Here is a 13,283-nt window from a genome sequence, read left to right as displayed (position 1 = left end):
TGTTGAGTTTTGAATCCTATACTCGAGAGGCTGGGTGTCATTTCGGTCTCCCTGCCAGTTTGTCTTTGCACATGACATCTCGAGAACGAACATATCAAAAAAACGTTGCAAGAAGCTTAATTTGTATACGTAAGCAAGATCGAGTTGAATAATATACATGTCACTCCATTTATTTTGACTGAGCTTAACGCTGAGCATTAACAATATTTTCACATTTTTCTTACGAGTAACAGAGATGGAAACGAGTAAATAGCAACATAAATAAATTTGTAAATAAACTGATTACTGTTAAATGAAATTTAGCATGTGGCATATTAACACACAAAGCTAATGAAATGACTATACTTAGCAAAACCAAAAAAGCCAATGCTACTCTTGGTTTCATAATTCGAGTCTCTAGAGATGGGTTTTCTCCTTGGGCTTTGAGGACATTGTTTGTGCACCTGGTGCGGTAATTGTTGGAATATTGTTCTCCCGTGTGGTCCCCTTACACCTCTGGACTCATCAGCCTTATTGAAAGTGTACAAGTACGTTTCTTGTGTCTTGTTGGACTGCGTCTGGGCTATGCCTGTCGAGAAGTGCTCATCGAGGAACTCCGACAGCAGCTTCATCTTCCTACTCTGAGATCCAGACGGCTGGTTTGCTGACATCGTCTTCCTTCGGGGAGTTCTTACAGCGGAGATCGACTCAACAGAGTTGTTGAGTAGAGTCAACCTTCCTTGTTCTCGCCCGTCACGCTCGAAGGACTTGTTCGAGAGATGGCATCACTCGACGCAGTACGCCTTCAACAGTACACTGCCAAGATTACACCGTTTGGGGAACAGTCTCCCACATACTTTGGATTTCTTTACACTGAGTTTGCCTGCCTGCCTTTAAAAGAGAATTGTTCAAACTGTATGCCACATGAACATTTTTATTGTTATTCCTTGTGCATTTTTGTAACTCCTTTTTTTATTTTTGTTGTTGATTCTGTCGGCTTGGAATGTTGATTATGGTGAGGGTGTTCTGATATTTAATGGATTGTAATTGTAAAGCCATGTTTTAAAAAATAAAGAGTTTATTAAGTGTGTTTTTACGCTGAAACATTTTTAAGTGACATGCCGAATACATTTTTAAATGGCTTTTAAATTACATAGACTAAACCATAAAAACGTTTCCACTGTTTGAATGTTCAAGTATATATGGGTCTCAGTTTCGCTAAACTATGAATTATGAGAGTCAACGATAATGAAAGATGTTATAGGTGTTTCTATACATAACCTTATCACTTGAATTAGTCTAAATATTTGATATAAATAAGTATTATATGGAGTTATTTAAAATTGGTTATATATTATATAAATATCTACTGTATTTGAAATTGATTCGCAATATACTTTACATTGTTAATTACTAAATGTCATGGATGACTGATGTAATAAGACCTAAAACTGTTTAAATTATAAAATTATATTTCACATATTCTTTCAATGTATAGTTGCTTAAAACGCATTAACATTGTTCGTGATATATTGTGAACTTAACAAAGTTTCTTTTTTTTAAGAAAATATACTGGTTAAACTATATTAAGTTTCATAGACCGTCTATCACAAGGCAATATTTATCCTGATATAAATTAGCTTTACTGACCATTTACAACCAACTATATCGTTGAGTATAAAGCACGTCGTTATCCGACAGAAAGCACCTCGCCCCTACAAAAGCTGACCGATGATGGGGTTGGAGCCAATTTTCTGTTAACGCTCTGCTCTCTTTAAATTAAATATCAGAACACCCTCACCATAATCAACATTCCAAGCCGACAGAATCAACAACAAAAATAAAAAAGGAGTTACAAAAATGCACAAGGAATAACAATAAAAATGTTCATGTGGCATACAGTTTGAACAATTCTCTTTTAAAGGCAGGCAGGCAAACTCAGTGTAAAGAAATCCAAAGTATGTGGGAGACTGTTCCTCAAACGGTGTAATTTGGCAGTGTACTGTTGAAGGCGTACTGCGTTGAGTGATGCCATCTCTCGAACAAGTCCCTCGAGCGTGACGGGCGAGAACAAGGAAGGTTGACTCTACTCAATTTCAACTCTGTTGAGTCGATCTCCGCTGTAAGAACTCCCCGAAGGAAGACGATGTCAGCAACCAGCCGTCTGGAGCTCAAGATAGGAAGATGAAGCTGCTGTCGGAGTTCCTCGATGAGCACTTCTCGACACGCATAGCCCAGACGCAGTCCAACAAGACACAAGAAACGTACTTGTACACTTTCAATAAGGCTGATGAGTCCAGAGGTGTAAGGGGACCACACGGGAGAACAATATTCCAACAATTACCGCACCAGGTGCACAAACAATGTCCTCAAAGCCCAAGGAGAAAACCCATCTCTAGAGACTCGAATTATGAAACCAAGAGTAGCATTGGCTTTTTTGGTTTTGCTAAGTATAGTCATTTCATTAGCTTTGTGTGTTAATATGCCACATGCTAAATGTCCCCCCTAAATGTTTTAATCTCGATTAAAAGAAAATTTATCCAAAACCCATTTCGAGCTACAATTAAAATCAAAATTAATTTTCCAATAAAATATCTCAAGAATACTTAAAAAAAAAACAAAACAATCTTGATATAATTCGCGTAACAGTAAGCTACACGCATAACGGGCTTCGCTGATGTTTCATGCAAAATGTCAAGTTTATAGCTCATTTCATTCTAGAGATGTCCTGCGAACAAGTCGACAGCTTGGTAATCATACAGAAAATCAATTTTTACACCCCTTCCCTTGCAGACAAAAGAAAATTGTGTCAGACAACTGAGTGATAGGCTAAACCAATCTTCATGTTTGGACATCTAACAACTTACTCACTCAATGTACAACTCTTGTGCAACAAAAACTACTTAACATAATAGGGAATACAACTTACTCTTTTCTATGTAAAAATGAAGTTTCGTAAAAACAATGAACGTCTTCAGATGCGATCTTTCTTACCTCATGATACATTAAAATGTTGTTCATTGTGTTAGGTTTGCCAGTAGCGTTTAACGATGTGTATTATAGCTAGAAAGTTATTGTTACATTCATTAAATAATAAAAGTTCCAGTGAGCTGGAGAGGATATCGCAACGCTAGAAATCAAATCTGTTCACCGCCTTTTAACATTGACTTCCACCCTAGTATTTGTTCATTTTATTATGTAATAAGCTACGAGAAATAATATCTCAAATTTGTATATCATATGACATATACTACATATTACATACTTAGATTTTTAACAAATTTAATTATTCTGATATTGTATAATTGCTATTACAGTAATTTTATGACAAGCTTGATAGCGCTCAGCCAAATTCCATGGAGTCAAAAGAAACATCATTAACTCCGTTTCGCTTATATAGAAATGAGAATTCATGCAAAATATAGGTTAGCTCGCTTTATAGATATCGTGTGTAAAGACACACAGAAAAGGAATGTTTCCAGCCTCCCTGACGCACAGCTAAACAAGTGCAAAGTATTTGAGGGTTTTTGTAGCTCTAATAGAAAAATATGAAATTGGCAGTTAGAGTTTTACATTGTTAGGAATTTCAAGGCTTACTCTTACATTTTATGCAATTGTAGTCTGAAAGCTCTAGAAAATGAGATAGCAGTGCAAACTTTAATAGCTGGAGTTAATTAAAGTTTTCTGTTCTTTTACTCTTCAGCTACGAAATGAACTGAGCTGGTTTCTTCAATATTAAAATACTGTCTATTCACTTCAATTTTGTTTAGCTTTAACTTAAATCAATAAAATTCGTGGCCAAAAAGAATTTATTGTTTCATTTATTATATAAGGTAGGATAAAAAAATGCTATCATAACTATCAGTATTCGTGTTTCCCAATTTCCAGTCCATATTTCCTAATTTTCCAGTCAGTATTATCAAAATTTCTCTTATTTTCTGGACAACCCTGGATGGAGTGAAGGACAAGGACTGGACGGGAAATACGAGTACGCCAAATGTAGAGTGTCTTTGGATTTGGGCATTCATATTTCCATTATGGAAGATTATGTTTTATTTTTCCACCATCTGCTTTTGAAAATAAGGTCAATTCATCATTAAATTTATCAGTTGGATTTGTGTTTTGTCTCTTCAGACATTACAGATCGTACAAAAATATTTGGTGTGCTTTACGTGCTAATCACGTGGATCAAGGTGCTCTGTAGTAATAGTGATCGCATTGCACGCCAATGTGTGTGTGCGGTTTGTATGATACAGCTATATACGAGCGTCTCTGGGCATTCGATAGGATTAGTTGTTCGACACGAATGGTACATTGACCATTCATGCGGTACATGCATAGCGGTGAGAGCTTTATGCGCTGCACAGGTAGGGAACTATCGAGATAATCAAACACTCAGGGTTCACTTTGACTGTCCATATAAGCTGAGATGGTGCGTTTGAATCGATTGCTCGAATGAAAGAATCGCCCGTAGCTTTCTACTAAGCAACGATATGCTCTTACTTAGTTTGGTCTTGTGTGAGATGCGTTAAAAGCGAATAAAGCCGTAGAATTTAAAATAAAGGCAAAAAGTATAAAATATGTAAAAATTAATAAAGTACTATAGACGACACTACAGATATTATAAAATATACTTAAACATACTGACATTAATTAAGTATGTGTTAGGCATTTCCAAATTTTTACAAGTGGAACTTTAGAATCACTCAAAGCTCAAGAGAACCATTACATATCATACTAATTAAAATATGGATGGAATTGTGAATACTTTTTTATAATTGTATAGGAATTTCCAAGGGGTCTAACGAAAAGTTGAAATCATCTAAAATTATAATAAAAACTTTCATATATAGTCAAAATTTAATTTGATTAATTATGTAATTTTTAGAAAAAATGCATTTTAAGTTTATTGGTATTATAGGTGATTTATTGTGGGCTCCGAGGTTTAAGCAAAATGCATGAATAAAAACGAAAACCTGGCGTGGAACTGTCTGAGTGATTCAAATTAGTTACTCAGATCTAGCTTTAAAATAATAACTTGTGTAAACATGTCAAGATTTGCAGGTTTCTTTTTTTAACTAATATAATTTAGCACTAGTATAACAAGTCTTAAAATAATTTCATCATACTAGATTTCTCGATATATTCTTAATTAGAGATATATTGATTCGATTGATTTTGTTTCAATATGTACTTAAGTATACAATTCATAGGCACAGCACTGGTCAGAAACTATTAATTTTTTACACTGACAGATGCCTGAACTTAAAGTTCAGATTCCTGGCCTGCCAATATAACTTAGTTGCTTTAACAAGAAGTATTTTTCTGAGATCCATTAATGATCTGAAAGTTTGGCACGTTTAATTTCAGGCTTCGCTTTTAAATGTGTTTAATCAATTAAAAGGGTCGTATTAATTGGTATGTTAATTCCAAGTTTGGTAATTCAAAATATAATATAGCTACTGAACACTTTATTTAATGAATTTTTAGGTCACATAATAATAAGTGATGAATGTTATTTGTTATAAAGGGTGGCATAATTTTTTAAATTTATATTTCTCAAATTACAAGGACAAAATTTAAAGGCCAGCTTTTTAAGTAAATACAAATTCTTATTCAACACATAAATATTGTTTTCGCTACTATTTATACGTTATGACAGTTAATATAGTCGCACTACTCAACCAAAACAATATTATGTTTGTAAAATTCACTTTCATTCTTTTACTAAAGATAACACTAATATTTAAAAAGTGAATTGATCTTTCTAGGTGTCTGGTGTTACAGCGTTGTTCACAGTTATATTTATAAAGAGCGGAGCTCATTCACGTGAAATATAAACATGGAAAATTGAATACCGCCCTACGCTCTACACTAATATTGTTTATACACAGTCCGTTCAAGTTTTGGAGAAAGTAGGTATGGAAGGGGACCTCCATATCTCCACCCATGTTCGTTTCTCTGGAACCACTGCAGATAGAGATCGAAAATTTGCAACATACATACATAAATATATATTGTTCATTTGTAAGTAAAAATCAAAGTAAAATTTTTACCCTTGTCTTATGGATACCCATGATCCCACCGACAAAAACGCCGATTAAATGAATATTAAGCAAACTAATAATACTGTAAAAATTAATGATATGACATAATCTAGTTAGTTACCAAAACATGTTATGTTCTTACTTTGTTGCATTGGTTGGGTTCATGGCAGATGGAACATTTTAACTTAAGTAATAACCATTAGTTAATATATTACTAATATAAAACTTTTATTCCAAATTTTACCGCAATGAAAAAAAAGCAAAACATTATTAAATTAATGAATAAAGATTCTGTGGAACAGCTTTTGTAAAAAAATAAACTATTTTTATACCACATTTAAATAGACTAATAAATTAATTCAGATTAAAAATACATAATTGTAAACTTAGTAGATGAAAATGACTTACTAGTGCATTTTTAGTGAATAGCTATCCATTTCTTACGCCTAAGGTTTATATAAATAGGAAAATATGGAACATAAGGAATAAAAAGCCAGCCAATTCAATAGCCTATATGAAACAAACGTAATTAATAAAATTAAAATAAATTATTTTATGAACAATGTATACGAAGATGTATTATACATTAGACCAGATTATACATTACAGTATACCGGAAGATCCAGCAATAAACCATGCCAGTTGATGGGACGGCTATTGTGTTATCAAGTTATTGTTTATGCTGTGTGTATTGATAGAAGATATTGGGTCCAGGGGACAATAAATTCTCAAATATGTGGTAAATAAATAATTCAAGATCAGCTGGTTATATTTAAAGTAACCAAACAAATAAATTATTAAATACATGAATATGCTTTTTGAACATACGCTTTCTTGACGAACTATTTCGATATTTTGAACTATGTTAAGGTTCGTTATATTAATATTCAGGAATATAACTCACATAAGGAACATTAATGGGATCTATAAAATACGAGTAATTTTCCTGGTTGACGAGAACGTGATAATATTGATTATATTTAGTTATGATCGTTGTATTAAAACAATATATTACTATGATTATAGACAGTTGATCCCCGAGTGTCTGCTTCTATATTCATCGTTGAATGCCGTGTTAATTCTGCGCTTCGGTTATAAAGAAATAATTATAAGAAAATAACTGTTAATAAACCTAACGTGTATTTAGTATAGTAATTCATTCACTTATCAATTATGTTGTTTAACTACTTTTACTTAATGGAAGAATAGTTATGTTCCATGAATTAAATTCGTTACACTGGGATAAATTAAGCAGGCTATATTTTAAAGAGGTAAAAGTTTAGTAGCGGCCCATTTCCGCTGTCATGTTTTGCATAGACATTGCTCTCTAAATAGTCTCAAACTGTTAAGTGTATAAACTTCTTGTCTGAGATCAGATGTTGAGTAAGTCCTTAACTTTACTACTGCTGTGATTTAATGACTCATAATCTTTATTTAATGTATAAAATACTTATATTTTGTTTTATCATCGAGGGTTTTTTATAGGAATTTGAAATAATGGCCATTAGCATAAATATTTTTAATAACAATATTCGGTTCTATTTATGTTTTGTAAAACAATTTAAATGCCTGTTCTAATAATTTCAACACAATCATTTGATCATATTATTAATTGCCTGTCGGACATTGTAAATAGACCGTTCTCTCCCAATAGCCTGCAATAGTGAACTCTTCCCTATTGGTAAATTTAAGTATGGAAGACCGGAGGCAGGGAAGCTTTGGATTTTTAATTTCACGTGACTTTTACCCGTTCCCATTCTTATTCTCGTTTGTGCATTTCACCTTTAACGCTCACCAATATACAAATTTTCAATGCAACCTTTAAAATATTTACAAATTTCAAGTTCCAAAACATGTCAGCATGCAACAACATATTTCTATTGTAAATATGAAACCATTAAATTTAATGTGATTTTGATTTGTATTAGATATTAAATAAGGCATAAGAATAATGCCTCGTGATTAATTTTAATTTCCCTTATTAATTTAAGTGTTACTCATTTCCGCAATTGAAAAGTTTAATTTATTTGTAATGTGGAATAGCATTTTTAATTTTAACCCCACACCTTCAATGATTCTACTCTTCTCAACCCTTCAGCGTCTCTGCACTTTACATCTCATCGTTATCTCCGTCAGAAGGCGCCTTCTTTCCCCCTGGCAGCGAGGCCCTTATTGTCCCCATTCTGTGAGTCCCTTTTCACATCTTGGATCTGCTCAGTATGTCATATCCCAACATGTTCAGTTCCACAATGAACAGTGAGTGAAATTGTAAATCAGGTATTTTTATCTTTTTCATTATATATCTCAGAAAATGTTTTTATACAAAATAATGTGTCACTATGTTCATCTTCAGTAACAGTTTATTACTTGGAATAGGTTTCACTATGGGCAACTCTCTTTCTGTAGTTGTATAGCGTACAGTTATACCCATACGCTAGACAACTAAAAACGTAAGTTGTAGTTGTTGAGCCGTACCTTACGCGACTTATCAAACTTGAAGATGGTTTCCGCTCTTCTAAATGAAAGTACGCAAAATATCAAAAAAAGTTCTATACCCATTACTAACTAGCTGCTACGTACCTTTTCCTTTACGTTTGTTTTTTATAAATATTTTTTTCATGGAAACCCTGGTTTATTCCTATTATAGTGTTGTTTAATTGACTGAGGATAGATTAACTTACTGTACGATCTCCTTCATTTAGATTATTATTAGTGAAATTCGTTACATTAAAAATAGGGCACACCTGTAAAGATAATGCCACTTCTACGGTTAAGTAGTCATGTTTGTAGCTAGTGTTACAACCATTTTACGGATTATTATTCTAGTAAACTGATGCTATACTTTTCAATATATTTTTATAAAAATGCTATTACTGACGATGCTATTACTGCTAAATGCTATTATTGCTATAACAAACGATTCAATACATAAAATACTCGTACACATTATAAATAATAACAACAATTTTTTATTTTTTAAGTGAAATATTTATATTAGGAACTAATAATAGGAGAACAGAAAAATATTTTACAATGAACATTAAAACATAAGTTATTGAAAGGCAAGCAGAAGATGAACCAGTGCAATATCAGTTAAATGAAAATAAAAAAACTTATCTCAATGTGGTAGTTGAAATATTCTGCTCATTCATCTCTTTACTGATACAATGAGCTTAATTCATCTTCTAAAATTTTGCGTAGTAGGCGCTAAACCCGAGAAAGAGATCAGATTACAAATCTTGAAACGCAGCGATATATTTAGTGTTCCACGTCAGGAATGAAATTGTAAGGAAATAATCCTATTACTTCTCCATGAAGTAATATATCTGTTTCATATACAAGCTTGAAGCTCTCTTCTTATTGGAAATTAGTTATTAATATAAAACAAACCCTCCAATAATGTAGGTTTTTATTTCTGTGAGGCCTTTCATACTCAATGAGCTCATCATAATACCCACATAACTGAATAAAAGTGGTAATAACATAAACATTTTTTTAATAAATAAAAGCGTATGTCATTAAAAATACAAGGAGATAATATTCTATGACGGGACAGTATGTCTATGTATGTATAAAAAATAAAGTTGATATTTAGTTAAATCAAATAAAGTAATGGTGTATTTTGAAAAAGCTCAGGTTCGTTGTTTACTATATTATTTTGGTTTTTCTTTATACAAATCGTTTCATATGCATCGAGGAATTTTTTATTTTGGACTTTTTTTTTAAACAAATTTAACAAATGCATAACAGTTTTAGCAAATGAATTTGAACAGTGATTGAATTTATTAACATTAATCTTAAATTTTAATCATTTAAGTATCATAATACTAAGTATAGGAAATGAATTAAAATGTTATATATGGTGTTAATTTGGGCCAAAGTCAAAAGTTATATGGCTATGAGAAATACATATTTTACTATGTTGTACCGTTTTTATAGCACATATTTTAAATTTATATGGAGCAAATACTTTATAAATTAAACAACTTTTCGGAAATACTTGGTTTATTCCGAAATTCAAGTTCACCCAAAAGTTTACAAAGTTTACAAACTTTTGATTCAATTTTATTCAAAAATCACTCAATCAATCAAATCTAATTAAGAGTCTGATCAAAAGGTACTGAAATTAAAATTAAACTAAAAATGTATACTTCTCCAAAAATGGTTTAAATTAACAAAACAAAATAAAAGTTCTCTTCTCAAAATACTCAAAATTAATATAACACAAAACTTGATATTTACTTTATCACCAAAATTTAATTTACAAAACTTCAAAAATTTGAATTAAATTTTTCAGACTCTGAAAGATGGGAAACTTTAGAAATTTGTAATACAGTATTATAAAATAAAAGATATTAACTATACGCTGGTACGGGACTTACTACTTTGAAGATTACGGAGGCAGATCGGATCTTAAAACGCACTAAAAATTTTAAATACTTCAAATTGACTTTACCCACGAAAAATAAATTACTCTAAATCCCAACTATTGGGTTAGAGAAAGAACTTCAGCTACTAACTCGACCGCTACACGTACTCCTCAATCGCCAAGACTAGACTGAACCTCCAGCGAGCCGGGAGGAACGCATCACCCGATACGTCACTGACCGATCAGCTGATTGCCGGTCCAACTGAACAAACAATGTCCCCGCACCGCGTCTAGTTAATAAGAGCCTACTTCCTACCGCGATTCAGCATAAATGAATTTGAACTATGGTACAATGTCTCAAGCTAAAACTCTATGTGAAGACAAGATATCAAGTATGAGCGCAGAATAGTGGTCAGTAAAGTGCAAGCACGTAGAGAAAATCGAAAAAGACTGTGCAGCCGCAGAACCCCAGATTGGCAATATTATAGAATCCCTTATTATATCAGTTGGTTCGGATACAGACAGCAGTGACAGTGACCTAGAAGAGGAGGACAATTTGAGTGGGATTGAAGAACTCCAATAAAAAAGCAATAATTGCAAATAACATTGTTATTTGAAAATTATATTTATTCTAGCATTTTAATTAACTAAATATTTGTGAATTTATTGTACATAAAATAATAAGAGAATGCCAAGTAATAGCAATAATATGAATTATCCCTGTTTTCCTGTTGTTATAGTGTTGTTTAACGTGTTTTTGAAAATAACGTATTAGTCAATACTAGTCGGCAAATCGAAGTCGTGAGGTTAAAGTCGTTCAAGAGATTGTTGCGCCTTCATCTCAGCGGCTAGCACGTAAACGCAACCCGCCACACAGATAGTGTTCGTTGGGCTCCACGAGAGCTGTGTGAAGCTGGTGGCACCCATTAACCAAAATACACACAAAACTAGTGGAATCGTTTGTTTAGCATTTGTTTAGGTTTGTTTAGCTATTTTTAGCGTTTGTTTGGCATTAATGTGCGAAATATGCAAAAAACAAAGTGGGTGCCGCTAGCTTCACACCAGCGGCACCCATTAACGAAAATAAGCCAAAAACTAGTGGAATCGTTTGTTTAGCGTTTGTTTAGGTTTGTTTAGCTATTTTTAGCGTTTGTTTTGCATTAATATGCGAAATATGCAAAAAACAGTGGGTGCCGCTAGCTTCACACCAGCGTCACCCATTAACGAAAATACGCCAAAAAACTAGTGGAATCGTTTATTTAGCGTTTCTTTAGGTTTTTTTAGCTATTTTTAGCGTTTGTTTGGCATTAATATGCGAAATATGCAAAGAAAACAGTGGGTGCCGCAAATTGTTCGCTTTGCAATGTCTAAGTTATGATTTAATGTTTAAAATATTTGTAACTGTATGTTTTGCCATTTTGTCTATAAATTTAATATATTATTATCTATATTTAATCAAGGTAACAATCTCGTATGTTTATAATGTTATATATGTGCCAAATGTTTCACAATATTTTATATGTTTATATTTGTTTACGTTTTATATTTTTAAGAAACATTTTTTACGTTATATATCGATAAGGTAAAAAATGTTATCGTTTTTACTATATTAGATTTGTTTCTTAAAATTGGTACCATGTATCATAATGTAGTAAATCTTCAAAAAATATTTATAATTAAACAATAAAGCTGTAATTTTGAACACTTTTCATCATTATTGTCCTTTTTACTAAAATTGGATATTAAAAACAAGTATGATTGATAAAATAATATAGTGGGATCATTTTCCCTACAACTATATGTTTAAACTTTATATCATCAATATTCCATTAATGGTTGGATTCTTTTGTATAATTTATTATGGTACAGTATGATAAGATTCATTCATTTGTCCCTTAGTTGTATTCTTTATAATGAAAATCATACTGTGTATAGTAATATTATGAAATATTAATTAAAATTGTGTTGGATGCAAAAACACATGATACTTTATAACCGTACAGTATGATACAATTCAATATTTTGTTACTTTTCATTGTTTTATTATATATATATATATATATATATATATATATATATAATTATTATATATATATATATATATCTTATGCAAATCTTACAGTGTATAATAATATTCATTAAAATTATGTTGGATTAAAAAAACGTTAAATTAATTATTCCTTATATCAAACGTAATAAAGTTAAGTTAAGCTAGCGGCACCCACTGTTTTTTTTGGTTATTTCGCGCATTAATGCCAAACAAACGCTAAAAACAGCTAAACAAACCTAAACAAACGCTAAACAAAACGATTCCACTAGTTTTGGGTGTATTTTGGTTAATGGGTGCCGCCAGCTTCACACAGCTCTCCACGAGCACAGCTGAATTCCTCCAACTGTACGTTAGGTCGGAAATGGAGTATTTATCGGAATACTAAACGACCTTAAGTATTTCCCCATAAGAACAATGTAAAACCACATGCATTTTTACGCTCTTACCTAACATAACCTAATCTAAACATTGTGGTTATTAGATCGTGGTGCTGTGGTAGATTTGTAATTTTAAATAACTTCTTCTTGTAAAGTTCACTCTTTTTATTATTTAAATGATGAAATTCAAATATCACTTATGGTTTTCTTAATAAATAATGAAAACATCAAAAGTTAATAAAAATATGTTTGAATGCGTAAAAAATATAACTTAAAATGAGACTTCTTCCATAATTCTAAGATTAAATATAAGGTCATAAAAGTGCATGATTTACATCTAATTTATATTATGGAGTTATAATCAAGATGGCCACTAGTACAGCCGGTTCCTAAGGAGGCGCTCCATCCAGCAATGATTTCGTTGTCGACTGACCCGCTCCATAGGTGCGGCGACTATTGGT

The sequence above is a fragment of the Homalodisca vitripennis genome, chromosome 3 (genome assembly GCF_021130785.1).
Source record: "Homalodisca vitripennis isolate AUS2020 chromosome 3, UT_GWSS_2.1, whole genome shotgun sequence".
Lineage (NCBI taxonomy): Eukaryota > Metazoa > Arthropoda > Insecta > Hemiptera > Cicadellidae > Homalodisca > Homalodisca vitripennis.
The sequence above is the reverse complement of the archived record's forward strand: the minus strand, read 5'-3'. Positions refer to the sequence as shown.